Raw genomic sequence first — 20,256 nt, forward strand, 5'->3', positions numbered from 1 at the left:
CCCAGGAGGCAAGGATGGCCATCATCAAGGATTTTAAGGGCATTCTTGATCACCTTTATGGTAGCTGTTTCTGTGCTGCACCTGGGTCTAAAGCCAGATTGCAGTGACTGAAGGACGTTGTTAGCTTTGATGTGTTGGAGGAGTTGCATGGCTACTAAGGATCTTTCCTAGGAAGGGAAGGTGGGTGATGGGGCAGTAGTGTTCAGTCATCAGGTTGTAAGGCTTAAGTATTAGTTTCTTGAGAAGCAGGAGGATTCATTTGGACTTGAGGTTTGAGGGGACGATGCCTTGAGTTAGAGAGCTGTTGATGACTGTCAGGTAAGGGACGATTTCTTCTTTCAGAAGTATCCTGAGTACTGATACAGGTAGGATGTCGTCCGCATATGATTTGTTCTTGAGTGATGCTAAAATGGAAGTTAATACTTTCAAAGAGACTGTCTTGAAAGTTGTTCAGATGGCTGTGATTTTGTGAGATGGGATGTGTAGTTTAAAGTCAGTTGTAGTACCTATTACTACGGTCCCATTTCTCCTTAAAATCATTGACAGAGTAACCTACCTCCAAATCCAAAACTATTTGGAGACGCACCAACTATTAGGTTCCCAGCCATCTGGCTTCAGACCACTGCACAGTACTGAAACGGCCCTCATTGACCTCAAGACACAAATCGACGAGCTGAAGGATAAAGGTAATACAACTATGCTGCTCCTCCTTGACCTATCAGCGGCCTTTGACCTAGTGGATCATGCAGTATTATGCAACCATCTAGCGTCTGCCGCTCACTTCTCAAGTGAAGCTATAGCATGGGTACAATCCTTCCTAGCCAACCGTACGATGAGAGTGTTCTCCCCTGTAGCGGCAGCGGACCCAATCCAGATCACTTGTGGTGTCCCACAAGGCTCATGTGTCTCCCCGACAATGTACAATATCTTTACTAAGCCTCTCTTCGACAAACTTGACAAATTAGGGGTAACCTATACGAATTATGCGGACGATACGCAGATTCTCATACCTCTATCAGGCAACTTTGTCGAAGACACAGCTCTAGTAAACAAAATATACCTCCTCATTCAGGCATGGATGGCCTCCCACGGCCTCTGCCTAAATGACGACAAAACTGAGATATTAATACTGGGGTCCGACTCCAACCTAAAAAAACGGAGTCCCAACTATTGCAATTTCAACATAGATGGTAACACAATCAAGGTGGCCACCGAGGTAAAAACTCTAGGCTTTTACCTCGATTCCACTTTATCTCTTAAAAAACAAGTTAACACCCTGCCATCCTCTACAGCGTACACCTGTAAATTAATCAGGACCTGTAGACCTTACCTCTCTAAAACTAACTGCATCATGCTAGCCAATGCATTAGTTATGTCCAAACTGGACTATTGCAATGCCCTCTATGCAGGTGCCAACAAATCCATTATAAATAAAATGCAAATCCTCCAAAATAACGCTCTTAGAGCAGCCCTTGACATACCCCGTAAAGCACATATTTCAAACGTTAGGAAAGACCACCACTGGCTCAAAATTAGCGACAGAGTCCTGCTCAAGACACTATTGCTTACCCACAAAGGGCTCAACAACACTGCTCCCCCCTACATCTCGGCCAGACTGACTAGAAAATCATCCAGTCACCACACTAGGGCTACTAACCACTACCTGCTCGAAACCCCCAGATTCAGACGATCCAAAGCGGGCGGAGCAAGCTTCCCTGTCAGAGCTGCCCAGGCCTGGAACACATTTCCCATTGCACTGAGAGCTAACCTACCCTACTCTAATTTCAGATGCAAGGTAAAAAACTGGCTCTGGACTAACGACAATTAATTCTCGTGGCACCCAACGACCACGATACCCTTGTCTAAAATGATTCTGCTCTCACACCTTTACCTGTACACTCTCTCAAAACTGTAATTTGTTAGTTTTTTCTTCCACACGGCGTGTATTGACATGTACTTACCGCATTGTTATGTTTTTTTATACTCTGTATGTAACCTAAGCTTAAGTAACCTTGTACCTGCTGCGCCCGGCTACCTTTGGGTTTTGTGCGCATTATCAAATAAACAAATCAAATCAAATCAAATCAAATCAAATTATGTGTTGGCGGATCATGCTGATTTTATTGATGAAGAAAGATTTGATGGCAGTGGATTTCTCGATGGAGTGCACTATGGGTTGGTCGCGCAGAGGTTTGATGAAGTGCTTGATGGCTTTGAAGAGGGTTATGTTCTCCTTGTTGGCCTTGGCTGAGGTGTTTTGGTAATAGTTGTCCTTAGCAGAGATTATCAGTCATCACTGTGTAGCACAGACTTCCTTGAGCAGGGCGAGGTCGAATGCCCTGCAGGTTTTTTGCCAAGTCTTCTCTTGTTTTCTGGTGGTTCGTTTATTGAAGTTGAGTTCTTAAGTGTACCAGGGTGTGGAAGTTTAGACTTGAGGGTGTTTTGTTTCATTGTGGTATGGTGGTTGATGTTCTTTGTGCGGGTGGTGTAGAGCTCTTGGAGGAATGAGCCGCAGTCCTGGTTAGTCAGAGGTAAATTCACCCATGTGAAGTGGGATTTGGTGAGACCTTCTGTGAGAAACTCCACTGGGAAGTTCTTGAATTATTAGAAGGCTTGTTAACTGGGTTTCCAATAGGTTTGCTTGACTGGTGTGGTGTGGCTAATGTCAAAGGGGATTGCCAGATGGTCTGATCAGTCGAGCTGGATTGGAGAGCTGTGATGGAGGTTGGGCAGGGATGATGAGGTAGAGGATATTACCTTTCCTGTGAGTTTGGTCTTTTTTGTGCTACACATGTTTCTGAGTGTTGAGTGGCAGTGGAGATCTTCTTTCATTGAGTTGGTTGCTGGGTTGCATGGAACGTTGAAGTCGCAGAGGAAGTTTTTGTTGTCATGTGTGAGAGACATGGTGGTGACCAAGCCTGTGAAGTCTTCTAAATGCACAATTTGACATAGACAACGAATTTGCTTTTCCAACTAATATAATTATCTATGTTATTATGCTGATTGTTAATAAAACGAAAACATGTAACTTTATCTAGAGCATAAGGACACAGACTAAGAGGGTCATTATGAGTCAGGTGGTAAGGGATAAAGGGCACCGACAGTAGACCGGTGCCGGTAATCCCTTACCGCCCGATTCTGAGGTCCCTTGGAGGGAACAGTAAGGAACGTGTGGTCAGACCACATGTCCCTTACGGGTCCCACTAAGTGACCAGGGCACTAATAACGGGCTTGCAAGTCGCGAGCCCATTATTAGCGCAATCCCCATTCCCATTGAGCCCTATATGGGCTCAATGGGAATGGGGAATGGTTTGTTCAGTGGGGACTTACCGGTCCCGCCAGGGTTGGACTGCACCGGTAAGTCCCCATTGAACAAGACCGGTGCCGGACCCGTTGTTGGAGGCAGTCATGGCGCAAATAGCGCCATGACTACCACCAATCTCGGAATGAGGCCCAACATGTGGAACGCTTACAAAATCCTTTGACGGGCATGTGTACACAGTCTAAGTCCAAGGAGCTGAAGTCCTCCCCTATCCTATGCCACCCACATGAAGTTGCTACCCTCCCCCTAAATGACTGTGTGCCACTCTTTTTTATTGTGGCGTATCCATATTAGCCTACGGCAATTTAGCCAACTATTAACCTTGCTCGTCTTCATGGCTAAATGACTTGGAGTTATTATGTACCACAACATTCATCCTTTATTTGTTTATGAATTTGAACTTATCAGTCATGTCACTTTGTAGGTCTTGGTCCACGTCTGATACATGTCAATGCTTCTTCAACATAATTGGGCCTCATTTGGCAGTGTGGCCAAAAACAGTTGTAATTGCATTACTGCTGCGTTACCGTAATGCCGATCTATGGGTTTGGAGGTAAAGTGGAGGGAAAAATTGCATCAGAATGCTGAATGTAATTCCTGCATCTTACTGCCGAAAATCGGCAACCTTCGGTGGAATTTCTGCCAGCGGTAATTCTGCTGAAATCCCCATGGATTTCTATGGACTCCAATAAATGGGAACTAGCACCACCTAACACCACTTGTAATCCGGCGTTACTTCCGCCGGAGTAAATGGTGGTAATGGTAAATCTGTTTGGCAGTAGTCCAGCAGATATACTACCGGAATACTGCCCAACTTGTAATGAGGCCTGATGGGTTGGGAGGTGATGTGGAGGAAAAACCTCCAGCAGAATGGTGGAGGTAATTACTCTGCCTTAACACCAAAGAACTGCTGAATCGGCGGAATTACCAGCAATGGTAATTCTGCTGAAATCCCCATGGAGTCCTATGCACTGCAATAAATGGGGACGAACACCACCTATCACCACTTGTAATCCAGCTGTAATTCTTCCAGACCTAGTGGCAGTAACAGTAAATCTACGTGGTGGTATTTTGGTGGATTTACCACCAAAATACCACCAAACATGTAATGAAGCTCTATGTATGGTACTGACTATTAAAAATTAAATGTGTCTTCACTAGTAAGGGCACACCTATTGTGTTCTGTTGGTATTAACTTGTTCATCAAAATGGTTATCTTTGGCAAGGGCTTTATTTATATATAAATGGTCCTAGTCCTTTGACATAAATCTTTTACGTACAGTGGAAAGCCTGAAACAACTACCCAGTTGGAAGAATATTTTGTCTGACATATTTACGATGACAGCTTTGAGCATTTATAAAAAGAGTTAATAACAGTTTGATTCCTATATGGTTTTCTAACTAGCTTGTGCTTAACAACAGAAACATCTCGGACTAAAAAATGTTAAATGTTAAATGTTAAAGGTATTTGTACCGCGCACCGTCACCAACGGAATTGGTCCCCAGGCACTCAGGCGGATGTGTAAACGATAAGGTGGGATGGGTTAGTAAGGTGAAGAGGGAGTAGGATAGTGAGAGGAGTGGTGTTCTGTTGGCAGCTTCAACTCGGTATACACCGGGTGCTGAGCTTTGGTGCGGGTATTGGATCGATGTCAGTCCGCATGTGCTGTTGCTCCGGTTTAGTTGTTGTTGCAGTGTTGTGAAGTGCGTGCGGCTTGAGGTGCAAGAGATGGTTGTGTGAGTTTTTGAGTGAGATAAGTATGCAGAGTTTGAGGTTATATTGGTTAGTGGGTTACTTGACCTTTAGCATGCTAACATTCACAGTTTTGTCCAAGTGCGGCACTTGCTGGCCCTCACAATCCCATCCGGACGCGGTGCAGGCCAATGTCCAGAACTCCATCCAGGTGTGGGCATGCCAACATTCACAGCCTTATCTAGATGCAGCGCAGGCTGGTGTTCACAGTTCTAAGTGTGGCACATGCTAACATTCAAGTTTCATCTAGGCGCAGGCATGCTATCTTTCAGTCAAATCCTATCTAGATGCGACGCAGGCTAATGTTCACAATTCTATCTAAGTGTGGACATGCTAATATTCACAATTCTATCCAGACGTGACACAGGCTAGTGTTCGCAATTCTATCTAAGTGTGGACATGCTAATATTTATTTACAATTCTATCTAAGTGTGGGCTTGCCAACATTCACAACTCCATCTGTATGCGACACAGGCTAATGTTCACAATTCTATCCAAGCGTGGACATGCTAATATTCCCAATTCTATCTAAGTGTGGACATGCTACACAGTTCTATCTAGATGCAACACAGGCTAATATTCCCAGTTCTATCTAAGTGTGGACATGCTTATATTCACAGTTCTATCTAAGTGTGGACATGCTAATATTCACAATTCCATCCAAGTGTGGACATGCCAACATTCACAATTCCATCTAGATGCGACGCAGGCTATAATTCCCAATTATATCTAAGTATAGACATGCTAATATTCACAGTTCTGTCTAAGTGTGGACATGCTAATATTCACAGTTCTATATAAGTGTGGACATGCTAATATTCACAGTTCTGTCTAAGTGTGGACATGCTTATATTATTGCACTCTATGTTAGAGTAGCAGGGGTTTTCTGGAGTAGAGTGATTGCTCTACTCCCCACCCATGCCACACTCACAGTGTTTGTTGGTGTCTGTTAGTTGCTGGTTTCCTTGGCGTCCACTGCAGACACCCGCAGACACATCTTGGAGCCGCCAATGAAGGAGCCGCCCTTGGCCTTGGGGGCCTTAGCCACAGGGGATGTCGGGCAGAGGGCTGCCCTGAAGTGTCCTTGATGTGCTGGAGGCAGACCAATCAGGGCTGGGGAGACTGGCTCGCAGAAAAGCAGGAAGCGGGCGGGCATGGGCAGGGGAAACATGCCGAGTGCGCTCCATGTGCTTTTAAACACAATTTAGGCTTTTCTTTTGGTGCAGACTAGTCAGGTGAGGGTCAGGAGACTCTTACCTCGGGCAGGGGGCACAGCAAATGGCGCAGGTCTTCTTGCTGCAGGCCTTCCTTACGGCCTGTGTTTGCTGTTTTTTTCTTTTCGTTTTTTCCGGACCAATCAGGGCTGGGGAGGCGGGCTCGCAGAAAAGCAGGAAGCGGGCGGGCATGGGCAGGGGAAACGCACCGAGCGCTCTCCATGTGCTTTTAAGCACAATTTAGGCTTTTTTTGGTGCAGACTAGGCAGGTGAGGGTCAGGAGACTCTTACCTTGGGCAGGGGGGCACAGCAAAATGAAAAATGGTGCGATAATATACATACATGTATTGTATGTGAATCATTTTCATTCCATTTGTCTACATATGCCAGAAGTTCACTTTCACAGGCTTGGCAAGTTAGAAAACTGTCATCAATAACAATTCTGACTCAATATATTATCACTATTGCTCTGAAACTCCTTAGTTTGTTTGAAGTAGCTCATGAACAGGCTCACTAATAAAGATTGGCTTTCACTCTTATGGTGACGGCCTGTTTTTGTTTGTTTACTCATCCAGTAAACATTACTATATTGTAGTTCAGAGTGATGTTCAACATCTCTATGATCATTGTGTACTCCTCAAAATTACTTGTTGTTGTCATAGTTTGTTCCCAGGGTAAGTGAGGGTACACATGTATGTGGGTGACATGCATGTCACAGAGTAAAGACGCTAAAGTTTGCCCAATGTGCAAAAATGAGGAAACAAGGGAGGGGCAGTTCAACGGCTACACATATCCAGGCATATAGTCACTAGGGAAGTTCGGCTTTGCGAATCTAGAGAGGATGATGGAGTTTCAGAACATTTCTGGGAGACCGAGGAGAAGCTGTGCAGCGTCAGCCTTATTCCTGCAAACAATTCACAAAGAGACTGACAGAACCCCCCTAGAGACTGCCGAGTCTCACCCCTGTAAAACACTGCGGCCACTATTGAGTCTCACCTTCCAAAAAGAACACTCAAAGAATGAATATGGAGAGTTGGTGGCCTGTTCCTAGCCAGCATCTTGGGAGTCCTTAATAAACCATTGAGACTGCTTGAACCTCACAGGAAACCCACATCCTGAGAGAGCTAAAGAGGTCATTTAGACTGTTGATTCCTTGCCTCTTCACTGCACTCTTACAATGCTGAAGAAGCCATTGAGACTGTGCAAGTCTTCCAACTTGCCTGCACTTTGGAAAGTAAGAGACTGATGAGCAATGTACCAACTGGAGTGAAAGAAGAGACTGGCAAGAGACTTAACATACTGACAAGTTGTGTACCTTCTGGAGTGGCAGAAGAGCCTGGAAAGAAACACTTACATATTTATAATGAATACTCTTTTACCTAGAAATGCGCCTCATGTGTTTATTCGGTGATCTTCCACAACATTCCCACGCTAAATGTACACAACATCAAATATGACCTCGTTGTTACTAGATTGTGTCCAAATAAAAATCAGCATGCCTTTTTGTGGCGGCCACATGCTGGCAATGTCCTTCCAGAAATGCAATCTACTGTACATTTCCTGGCATTGCCCTCCTCCGAAGGTATTCTCAGCTGAGATGGAACGGATACTTTTAGCATGTAGAACATTCCCAAAATACCAGAGGGGCCATATTACTGCACTTTTCCAAAGGATAACATTTACATATGCATAGGTGGCTAATCACAGCTCAAATTATAATGACAAATCTGGCATTGTATTACAGATCGATGCATTCTTTATTCCGTGCATGACAAATGGATTATAAGCACGGTGAAACATACACACACTACTAGATGGCAGTGCGCTTCAATCCTCCAACATGTACATATTCTGTGTCTTTTAATGTACCACACCTCCACCCACTACGTTATCCGTTCCAACTGTTACTGTTACACTCACGCCCTCTCCCATAGCTTGAAACCTAGACGTTCTCTATGACAGTGATCAGAAACATCAGTAAAGTCAAATCCCATCTCACCTTTCACTCTGAAAAGGCTCTCATCTCAGTCTTGCCATCAGTAGACAGTATTTATGCTCCACCCTCCTCGTGAGATGCTCAATCTATTCCTTTTTCAGTCACTCAAAAAGCTACTCAACTTTACAATCCAAACCAACTTTAATCACCCCAGATCCTCACCCACCTCTGTGCACACCGTTGGCATGGAGTCGCTGTCATTACACAATGGTTCCCTCTTTAAATTCCTTTATCTTGTCTACAAATCCTTCTATTGCCCCCTAACTCATCCTCATACGGTGCACCCCCTGTGCACTCTCACACAACAAAGTCTTCTCAATGTCCTTATTCTCTGTCTTCCCTGAGCTACCACTCACTTTTGCTCCATCACCCTACTCACTCCCCACCAGTGGAACACCCTATCACCTGACAGACAGTAAGTTGATCCCCACTGTATTAGATTTTGAGACTGTCCTCTAGAAGCACCTTCTTTACTATGAAGGAGCAACAGAGCTGTCTCGATCCTTTGGTCCCTCAAACTGCGCTAATACCAATATGTAGATGTAAATTGACAAGAATAGTTACAAACCATTAATGCTCATCATGTTATATGTTCATCTATAATGTTTGACTGTCAGTGATGTCCCCTCTTGCTTTCGCATTAGATAACCTGTATTCCCTTGTTACCTGAATGGGGAAAAACAAAAATTCCAAAGTTGTTGAAATTCATTAATTCGAAATTTCCACCTAATGGGTTATGGGGGGAAGAGGCTAGAACTTGATACCATTCAAAGCCAATGATGGGCATGAAGGGTAAAGAGGGGGAGAAAAAGGGACAAAAGGTTGGGCCCGTTTTCGTGACAAATTAGTTTTATTGAAAAATTGGGTTTTAGCCTGTACCATACTGTACCACCCTGTCCCACCACCTCCCTGTCTCACCTGGTTTATGCAACAGAATTTGCTTCGCAGTTACCAGCGTAACATGCTTGCAGAGTTTCTTGTTAAGTTCTTCTTATTCTTATGAATACAAACAAATGCAAATACAAAATACGCACAGGCTTCATAAACCAAGAGCCACCTACAATGGACCATGGAACCCTTTTGTATAGGCACTCACCCAAAGCAACCTGAAGATTCCAACATCCAAGCGCTCAACACTCAAGACTAGTAGATTAGTTGCATAGATGAACCCAGTGCTGATAAAAAACAAAGTGTGGTGAAATATCGTCTCAAAAGAACTCAATTATAATGTTGAACGGTCTAGTTTTGTAGATAGATTGTGTTCCTCGAATATTGCTTTTAGATGTATTTTTATTTTTTCCTTACATATGCTTCCTTAAATTGAAAATATATGAAATATTTTTTGTATGTTTGTATTTATTTATTAATTATATAAAGCCTTATGCCAAGGAACTGTTGTCCCGGGAGAATAGCTCAGGGGCAATGTGCTCGCCTTGGAAGCAAGACCATGTGGAGCAACACAGGTTCGATCCTGGGCTGCGTTTAGAAACTTCCGGGAAACTTCCGACACATTATAAATAAACAATTATAAAACCAGTTTACAGTACATTAAAAGGAGCAAGTGGACAAAAAAAAATAATAGAACTCACTATACAATGAAGGCTGATGTGAGAACGTATTTGGAGCAGCATGGAAGATAGATCAAGAATGAATAAACAGCAGGTATTGGGACATAATCACCCAAATGACTAGACGACTGACTTGAAAGCATTACTGTATTGTATGGTAACATGATAACTGCGTGAACAACTACAAATTACTTTGGCATCTTCTAGTTTTCGAGTAATTCGATGTTTATCAACTCATGAAACCATTTGGGTCAATAGTTTCTCAAAACATTGATGAGGCACACACTGTAAAAATAAAATGTTAGCATGATATCAAGTGACATAATTTTCATTCCATTTGTCTACATATGCCAGAAGTTCACTTTCACAGGCTTGGCAAGTTAGAAAACTGTCATCAATAACAATTCTGACTCAATATATTATCACTATTGCTCTGAAACTCCTTAGTTTGTTTGAAGTAGCTCATGAACAGGCTCACCAATAAAGATTGTCTTTCACTCTTATGGTGACCGCCTGTTTTTGTTTGTTTACTCATCCAGTAAACATTACTATATTGTAGTTCAGAGTGATGTCCAACATCTCTATGATCATTGTGTACTCCTCAAAATTACTTGTTGTTGTCATAGTTTGTTCCCAGGGTAAGTGAGGGTACACATGCATGTGGGTCACTTGCTGGCTGCACCATAGGAAACCAAGTTTCACACACTAATGAGGCCCAACAAGGATGAAACGTATATGGGGATTCTTGTGTTTCTCTCCAGAGGGGTTGTGGCCAAGCTATTCGGGTCTGACTGTCCCGTAGGTGTCAATACAGTCACATTTCCCTGTGGCTGGTCAGCTATTGCAATGGCGCCCATTGGCTAAAAAGAGGGGGGAGGTGGAAGGTTGCCCAGAGAGGTGCTATTGGTTAAGATTAGATCTAAATCATCTACCAATCAATTTTATGGTTATATTTTGTCTTGCTCTGTGAGTGAGGGTACCCACAGATGTGGGTCTCTTGCTCTCTGCACCATATGTAACCAAGTTGCATCTCCCCAATGAGGTCCAACAAGGCTGAAACATGTCTGGGGTTGCTTGTGTTTCCACGCAGAGGGCCATGGACTATAAAATAGAGGTGTGGAAGGTCACCCTGAGCCGTACCAGTAGTTAAGAGGAATTATAACCTTTCACCCATCACTGTTTTTGGTTATAGTTTTCTCCTCTACAGGCAACACACCTATATGTCACAGAGTACAGGAGAACAGGCATACGATCTCAGAAGATTAAATACGCTAAAGTTTGCCCAATGTGCAAAAATGAGGAAACAAGAGAGGGGCAGTCCAACGGCTACACATATCCAGGCATATAGTCACTAGGGAAGTTCGGCTTTGCGAATCTGGAGAGGATGATGGAGTTTCAGAACATTCCTGGGAGACCGAGGAGAAGCTGTGCAGCGTCAGCCTTATTCCTGCAAACAATTCACAAAGAGACTGACAGAACCCCCCTAGAGACTGCCGAGTCTCACCCCTGTAAAACACTGCGGCCACTATTGAGTCTCACCTTCCAAAAAGAACACTCAAAGAATGAATATGGAGAGTTGGTGGCCTGTTCCTAGCCAGCATCTTGGGAGTCCTTAATAAACCATTGAGACTGCTTGAACCTCACAGGAAACCCACATCCTGAGAGAGCTAAAGAGGTCATTTAGACTGTTGATTCCTTGCCTCTTCACTGCACTCTTACAATGCTAAAGAAGCCATTGAGACTGTGCAAGTCTTCCAACTTGCCTGCACTTTGGAAAGTAAGAGACTGATGAGCAATGTACCAACTGGAGTGAAAGAAGAGACTGGCAAGAGACTTAACATACTGACACGTTGTGTACCTTCTGGAGTGGCAGAAGAGCCTGGAAAGAAACACTTACATATTTATAATGAATACTCTTTTACCTAGAAATGCGCCTCATGTGTTTATTCGGTGATCTTCCACAACATTCCCACGCTAAATGTACACAACATCAAATATGACCTTGTTGTTACTAGATTGTGTCCAAATAAAAATCAGCATGCCTTTTTGTGGCGGCCACATGCTGGCAATGTCCTTCCAGAAATGCAATCTACTGTACATTTCCTGGCATTGCCCTCCTCCGAAGGTATTCTCAGCTGAGATGGAACAGATACTTTTAGCATGTAGAACATTCCCAAAATACCAGAGGGGCCATATTACTGCACTTTTCCAAAGGATAACATTTACATACGCATAGGTGGCTAATCACAGCTCAAATTATAATGACAAATCTGGCATTGTATTACAGATCGATGCATTCTTTATTCCATGCATGACAAATGGATTATAAGCACGGTGAAACATACACACACTACTAGATGGCAGTGCGCTTCAATCCTCCAACATGTACATATTCTGTGTCTTTTAATGTACCACACCTCCACCCACTACGTTATCCGTTCCAACTGTTACTGTTACACTCACGCCCTCTCCCATAGCTTGAAACCTAGACGTTCTCTATGACAGTGATCAGAAACATCAGTAAAGTCAAATCCCATCTCACCTTTCACTCTGAAAAGGCTCTCATCTCAGTCTTGCCATCAGTAGACAGTATTTATGCTCCACCCTCCTCGTGAGATGCTCAATCTATTCCTTTTTCAGTCACTCAAAAAGCTACTCAACTTTACAATCCAAACCAACTTTAATCACCCCAGATCCTCACCCATCTCTGTGCACACCGTCGGCATGGAGTCGCTGTCATTACACAATGGTTCCCTCTTTAAATTTCTTTATCTTGTCTACAAATCCTTCCATTGCCCCCTAACTCATCCTCATACGGTGCACCCCCTGTGCACTCTGACACGACAAAGTCTTCTCAATGTCCTTATTCCCTGTCTTCCCTGAGCTACCACTCACTTTTGCTTGTAGGGTATTTTGTGGAGATTTGGGGCCTCACGGTATTTTCTTACCGCCGAAAAATAACTTAGCAACAATCACTCCTTGTATTCAGATTGGGCCATGTACAACAATAATACAGTGGACATGCATTATTTCAGCACACAGACATGCGTATTTGGTATGCGTGGTTGGTATGCGTGGTTGGTGGTATTTTGGTGAGCATAATTCCCTTGTTTTATTTGTGGCCCCAATATCCAGAACCCCTTATTTTTGTTTAGATTTTTCGTGTAATCACTAGAGAGACCTCAGGCTTGCATTTCAGGAACACCACATTTTCATTTTTAGTGTGCCACCATGGGCAATTTCTCTCTGTCTTATCTACGGCAGCGAGCTATCATGTGGTATTTTCACTATCTTATATACGGTAGTGAACTATGTCCCGGGCCTCCCTTTTTGCCGACTCATGGACCTCCGACAAACTACAACACACACAGTTAGTTATAATTGCTCATACTGAATTACATTGTGCACCCGGCTGCAGCAAATTTGACGTTTAGCTACCTTGAAAATGACAATTGCACTGTCTAAACATCTCCCCACATCATCAGCACTGTATTGGTAAATATAAAACACACCACCCGTCTTCTTTCAAATATTTTTGTGTATTATAAAAGTTGCATTTAAACACGATCTCACTCTTTACAGAAATAAATAAAATAGCACAGTAACAACATTGTCTGTGATACACTGAAAAGAGAGTGACGGAGACAAGAACTCAATTTGCAACATTAAACATGTGATTAAAGCACAGGAATCTCCTTTCCTACACTGACTGAATATTCTCGTACACACTCAGCCCCCACACTTCTGTAATTACCTTATCTGTTCAGCATGAGTTTTCTTCAGCTGTTCTCTTTCTGAATTTGGCTCCCTTGAAGATTAACCCCAGTGAAAACAAGCGTCTTTAGTTCTCAAACCGGGGTTATTGCCTGGAATTCTCAGCTTTTGCAGCAGGAATGCTTCAGCCAGGAAACAGGTCCTTCTCCCAGCTCTGCCAAATCCCGACTGTCCTCCCCCTCTCTTCAAGCTCCCCCAGCAAAACTCTCATCACTGCCTCTACCATGATACTTGCTATGACGCTGCTCCAATCAGAAATCAATCATGCCATCTCCTCCCTCACTAAACAATGGCTCTTTTCTACAATAATTATTTGTAACCAACTGATTTCCTGTTCCTTCGAGACCTTTTGCTTCCTGTAGTTATGTGGACAGAGCAGCAGAGAAAAAGAAAAAAAATGAATGTGCGTTTAAAAGTTCACTTTCAGAGTAGGCCTAATTCTGCAGTGGAGACACATTTTTATTAGTGGGTTATGTTAAATGCAGTTTTATTAGTCAGGTTATTTATTAATAATGTTAGTTATTAATTTTCAAATGTGTCTCTTGCACCATAGGCATTTCAGGTGAAAAATAGTGTGCATTTTTGAGTGTGCACGTGTGCTTTTAACTGTAAAAATAGATTTGCATCTTATATGTTAAAATCGTTTTTGACTGAATAGCCTGTCTTTACTTATATGTCCATGTTAATCTGGCAACACATATAGCAATGCACCACACCCATGTGGTGGTGCTGCATCAAAAAAAAAATTGCTACCTGTACAGTAGTGCTGTACTCTGTGCTGTAACACGCGAAATATCCTTACATATACCCTCCTTTTGTTTTTAGAACTTGGCTACAATCCAAGCCAATTCCTAAAAACAACTTGTTCTTTTTTTTCTTTTAAAATGCATGTGTATTGGGATATCTTTCTCTTCCTGACGTAGCTAGTAAAATCAATAACATTTTCATTTTTACTGATAGCACAACCAACCATCCACCCATGATTAGCACCAGGACAGCCAAACCCACTATTGAGCTTTACCCCCAGGTTCCCCAATTAAATCTTTCCACTTCTATTATCCCCAGATTACTAATTGTAATATTGTTTTTTCTCAAATTCATTTTTATAACATGTCTTTCTTTGAGATTCAATAAATATTCCACATCCGGATCTATTGGAAAAGTATCCCTTTGAAAAAAATCGATATTTTCCACTTGGCTTTCCCAAACATCATTTGTTAAATGAAACAATGTTAACCCCCCAATTGACACAATTGTATCCTTTGGGACCTGTAAATAAAAAACATTATATTTCACCTGTTTAACCACGTATGTTCCATGGTTTAAATGTACTACTGTCATGTTCTTTAAACAGGTGCTGACCAACCATTTACCTCTGACCAAGAAACATTTGGCAATTCCATACACCCCCTTTTCACCCCCTCGCACCAATTGACCAGGGGCGTGGAGTTGGTCGGGTGCACCAAATTGATCTTTTTCTGCCAGGACGTTGCCGCCACTAAGGCCGGCACTGCTTAACCAGTGCACCCCATTCCCTGGATTGCACCACTCCCTCTGCACCTGTGTAACTTGCATGTAAGTGCTAAGAGTGATTTTAACTTTAAAAAAAGAAGAAATAAAACTTCATGCAGAGTGGTTGCACAAATCCCTGCACTTGTATACGCCGTTTTCTATGGAGATGACTTCCTGGCCATTAACAAAAAAAAAAAGACTTTAGAAGTGAGGCAGCTTCATGAAACCACTGTGCATGGTCTGCTTTCTTCTTTTTAAAATTTAAAGCACCCTTAGAACCCACGGGTCAACTACATGCCACGGGGCATGCCGACCCTGCTTGTAATGCTACCGCCTTCCAAGTTCAGATCCCGGAAGGGTTAGCCAGGGTTGGACTAACTGCTTGGGCAATATCGCCTCTGTATCAGAATGGCATCAGAGCTCAACTGCTGAACCAAATCTGTCCATGAAAAGGGAAATGTTCAGTTTGATTACAATGGCCATATGCCCTTCTCCAGTCATCTACTAAAAAATTCACCTGTGCATGCTCCATTTTCATATATATCTACGGTGCATTTCTTTACCATTGCACTTGTCTCTTCGGGACCCTCCATCAACAGTGCATTGCAATTGTCTCTTTGGTACGATACATCAACAAAGCATTGCAGTTGTCTCTTTGGTACTATACATCAACAAGGCATTGAAGTCGTCTCTTTGGTACTCTCCTTCAACAGTGCATTTCACTGATCTCTTCTGTACTTTTCATCAACAGTGCATTTGTTTGTTTGTTTTATTTATTTCTATAGCGCACCTTAACCTTAAGGTATCTGGGCGCATTTGACAGTTGCAAGTGTTGCAGGTATACAAGGTCATGGCATACAGAATTGCACACATATGCAATCACATCTTAGAGGTGACATAGTATTTACAGAACAATAAAATACAGTTAAATACAATAGGCTAACCAAGACTCAGCTTCGGAATCCGTGGTAAAAAAGATATTGCTTCTCAGCTAGCCATTTAATCGACTTCTTTCTGAAGTTTACAGAAATAAATAAAATAGCACAGTAACAACATTGTCTGTGATACACTGAAAAGAGAGTGACGGAGACAAGAACTCAATTTGCAACATTAAACATGTGATTAAAGCACAGGAATCTCCTTTCCTACACTGACTGAATATTCTCGTACACACTCAGCCCCCACACTTCTGTAATTACCTTATCTGTTCAGCATGAGTTTTCTTCAGCTGTTCTCTTTCTGAATTTGGCTCCCTTGAAGATTAACCCCAGTGAAAACAAGCGTCTTTCGTTCTCAAACCGGGGTTATTGCCTGGAATTCTCAGCTTTTGCAGCAGGAATGCTTCAGCCAGGAAACAGGACCTTCGCCCAGCTCTGCCAAATCCCGACTGTCCTCCCCCTCTCTTCAAGCTCCCCCAGCAAAACTCTCATCACTGCCTCTAGCATGCTACTTGCTATGATGCTGCTCCAATCAGAAATCAATCATGCCATCTCATCCCTCACTACACAATGGCTCATTTCTACAGTAATTATTTGTAACCAACTGATTTCCTGTTCCTTTGAGCCCTTTTGCTTCCTGTAGTTATGTGGACAGAGCAGCAGAGAAAAAGAAAAAAATGAATGTGCGTTTAAAAGTTCACTTTCAGAGTAGGCCTAATTCTGCAGTGGAGACACATTTTTATTAGTGGGTTATGTTAAATGCAGTTTTATTAGTCAGGTTATTTATTAATAATGTTAGTTATTAATTTTCAATTGTGTCTCTTGCACCATAGGCATTTCAGGTGAAAAATAGTGTGCATTTTTGAGTGTGCACGTGTGCTTTTAACTGTAAAAATAGATTTGCATCTTATATGTTAAAATCGTTTTTGACTGAATAGCCTGTCTTTACTTATATGTCCATGTTAATCTGGCAACACATATAGCAATGCACCACACCCATGTGGTGGTGCTGCATCAAAAAAAAAATTGCTACCTGTGCAGTAGTGCTGTACTCTGTGCTGTAACACGCCAAATATCCTTACATGCTCCATCACCCTACTCACTCACCACCAGTGGAACACCCTATCACCTGACAGACAGTAGGTTGATCCCCACTGTATTAGATTTTGAGACTGTCCTCTAGAAGCACCTTCTTTACTATGAAGGAGCAACAGAGCTGTCTCGATCCTTTGGTCCCTCAAACTGCGCTAATACCAATATGTAGATGTACATAATACAAATTGACAAGAATAGTTACAAACCATTAATGCTCATCATGTTATATGTTCATCTATAATGTTTGACTGTCAGTGATGTCCCGTCTGGCTTACGAATTAGATAACCTGTATTCCCTTGTTAGCTGAATGGGGAAAAACAAAAATTCCAAAGTTGTTGAAATTCATTAATTCGAAATTTCCACCTAATGGGTTATGGGGGGAAAAAGCTAGAATTTGATACCATTCAAAGCCAATGATGGGCATGAAGGGTAAAGAGGGGGAGAAAAAGGGACAAAAGGTTGCGCCCGTTTTCGTGACAAATTAGTTTTATTGAAAAATTGGGTTTTAGCCTGTACCATACTGTACCACCCTGTCCCACCACCTCCCTGTCTCACCTGGTTTATGCAACAGAATTTGCTTCGCAGTTACCAGCGTAACATGCTTGCAGAGTTTCTTGTTAAGTTCTTCTTATTCTTATGAATACAAACAAATGCAAATACAAAATACGCACAGGCTTCATAAACCAAGAGCCACCTACAATGGAGCGTGGAGCCCTTTTGTATAGGCACTCACCCAAAGCAACCTGAAGATTCCAACATCCAAGCGCTCAACACTCAAGACTAGTAGATTAGTTGCATAGATGAACCCAGTGCTGATAAAAAACAAAGTGTGGTGAAATATCGTCTCAAAAGAACTCAATTATAATGTTGAACGGTCTAGTTTTGTAGATAGATTGTGTTCCTCGAATATTGCTTTTAGATGTATTTTTATTTTTTCCTTACATATGCTTCCTTAAATTGAAAATATATGAAATATTTTTTGTATGTTTGTATTTATTTATTAATTATATAAAGCCTTATGCCAAGGAACTTTTGTCCCGGGAGAATAGCTCAGGGGCAATGTGCTCGCCTTGGAAGCAAGACCATGTGGAGCAACACAGGTTCGATCCTGGGCTGCGCTTAGAAACTTCCGGGTATTAAGCACATTATAAATAAACAATTATAAGACCAGTTTACAGTAGATTAAAAGGAGCAAGTGGACAAAAAAAAATAATAGTACTCACTATACAATGAAGGCTGATGTGAGAACGTATTTAGAGCAGCATGGAAGATAGATCAAGAATGAATAAACAGCAGGTATTGGGACATAATCACCCAAATGACTAGACGACTGACTTGAAAGCATTACTGTATTGTATGGTAACATGATAACTGCGTGAACAACTACAAATTACTTTGGCATCTTCTAGTTTTCGCGTAATTCGATGTTTATCAACTCATGAAACCATTTGGGTCAATAGTTTCTCAAAACATTGATGAGGCACACACTGTAAACATAAAATGTTAGCATGATATCAAGTGACAATATTTACAATATTTATATTCTTTCCTATTTTCAGTGCAATTAGACCATCTCCAGAAATACAAAAGAGGTTTTCCATTTCTAGCACACACGAGGCCATGCGCATTACATCTATTGTGTTTTTGTTCTTCAATTTGCAGTGCCGGTGGGCCTCAGTGCTGAACATCGACACAATTGTAGTGAAGAGGTCATAAGTAATTTTGCAACATCCACTAGAGAGAGCAGTTGAAAATGAGAATGGATAATTGTCACTTTGTGGCCAAAGCAGGTAAATAGAAATATGATATTCCATCCCTGATGGTGGGGCGAGGTCACTAGTGAATCAAGAAGCCAGGAACGCAGGATGTACTCTTTGGGATAAATCCCCCTTTCGAGTAGTCTGTGTTATGCTTGGCCGCAGTGCCAGCCTTAGGACAGGGCTAGCCGGGTGACCGCCCGGGGTGCCATAGCACCCCAGGGCGCTGGCTCAGGAAATCTTTCAAGGGCTACCCCGAGCTGGTGTGTTGGGAGAAGTGTCCTTTCGAAATGAAATGCGCTCCTGGGAGCGGGCGCATTTAACAACAACAGGTTGAGATAATTACCTCCCTGCTCTGGTGCAGGAGTGGGGAGATAATCATCTTAGTAGGGTGCTGCAGCACCCTATTGTTGTTAAATGCGCCGGCTCCTGCGAGGGCATTTAATTTCAAAGGACGCCTTCTCCCACCATCAAAAAGAAACATTTGGCAATTCCATACACCCCCTTTCCACCCCCTCGCACCAATTGACCAGGGGCGTGGAGTTGGTCGGGTGCACCAAATTGATCTTTTTCTGCCAGGGCGTTGCCGCCACTAAGGCCGGCACTGCTTAACCAGTGCACCCCATTCCCTGGATTGCACCACTCCCTCTGCACCTGTGTAACTTGCATGTAAGCGCTAAGAGTGATTTTAACTTTAAAAAAAGAAGAAATCAAACTTCATGCAGAGTGGTTGCACAAATCCGCTGCACTTGTATACGCCGTTTTCTATGGAGATGACTTCCTGGCCATTAACAAAAAAAAAAGACTTTAGAAGTGAGGCAGCTTCATGAAACCACTGTGCATGGTCTGCTTTCTTCTTTTAAAATTTAAAGCACCCTTAGAACCCACGGGTCAACTACATGCCACGGGGCATGCCGACCCTGCTTGTAATGCTACCGCCTTCCAAGTTCAGATCCCGGAAGGGTTAGCCAGGGTTGGACTAACTGCTTGGGCAATATCGCCTCTGTATCAGAATGGCATCAGAGCTCAACTGCTGAACCAAATCTGTCCATGAAAAGGGAAATGTTCAGTTTGATTACAATGGCCATATGCCCTTCTCCAGTCATCTACTAAAAAATTCACCTGTGCATGCTCCATTTTCATATATATCTACGGTGCATTTCTTTACCATTGCACTTGTCTCTTCGGGACCCTCCATCAACAGTGCATTGCAATTGTCTCTTTGGTACGATACATCAACAAAGCATTGCAGTTGTCTCTTTGGTACTATAAATCAACAAGGCATTGAAGTCGTCTCTTTGGTACTCTCCTTCAACAGTGCATTTC

This window comes from Ambystoma mexicanum, chromosome 8 (assembly GCF_040938575.1).
Source record: "Ambystoma mexicanum isolate Mex_15411 chromosome 8, UKY_AmexF1_1, whole genome shotgun sequence".
NCBI classification, from domain to species: domain Eukaryota; kingdom Metazoa; phylum Chordata; class Amphibia; order Caudata; family Ambystomatidae; genus Ambystoma; species Ambystoma mexicanum.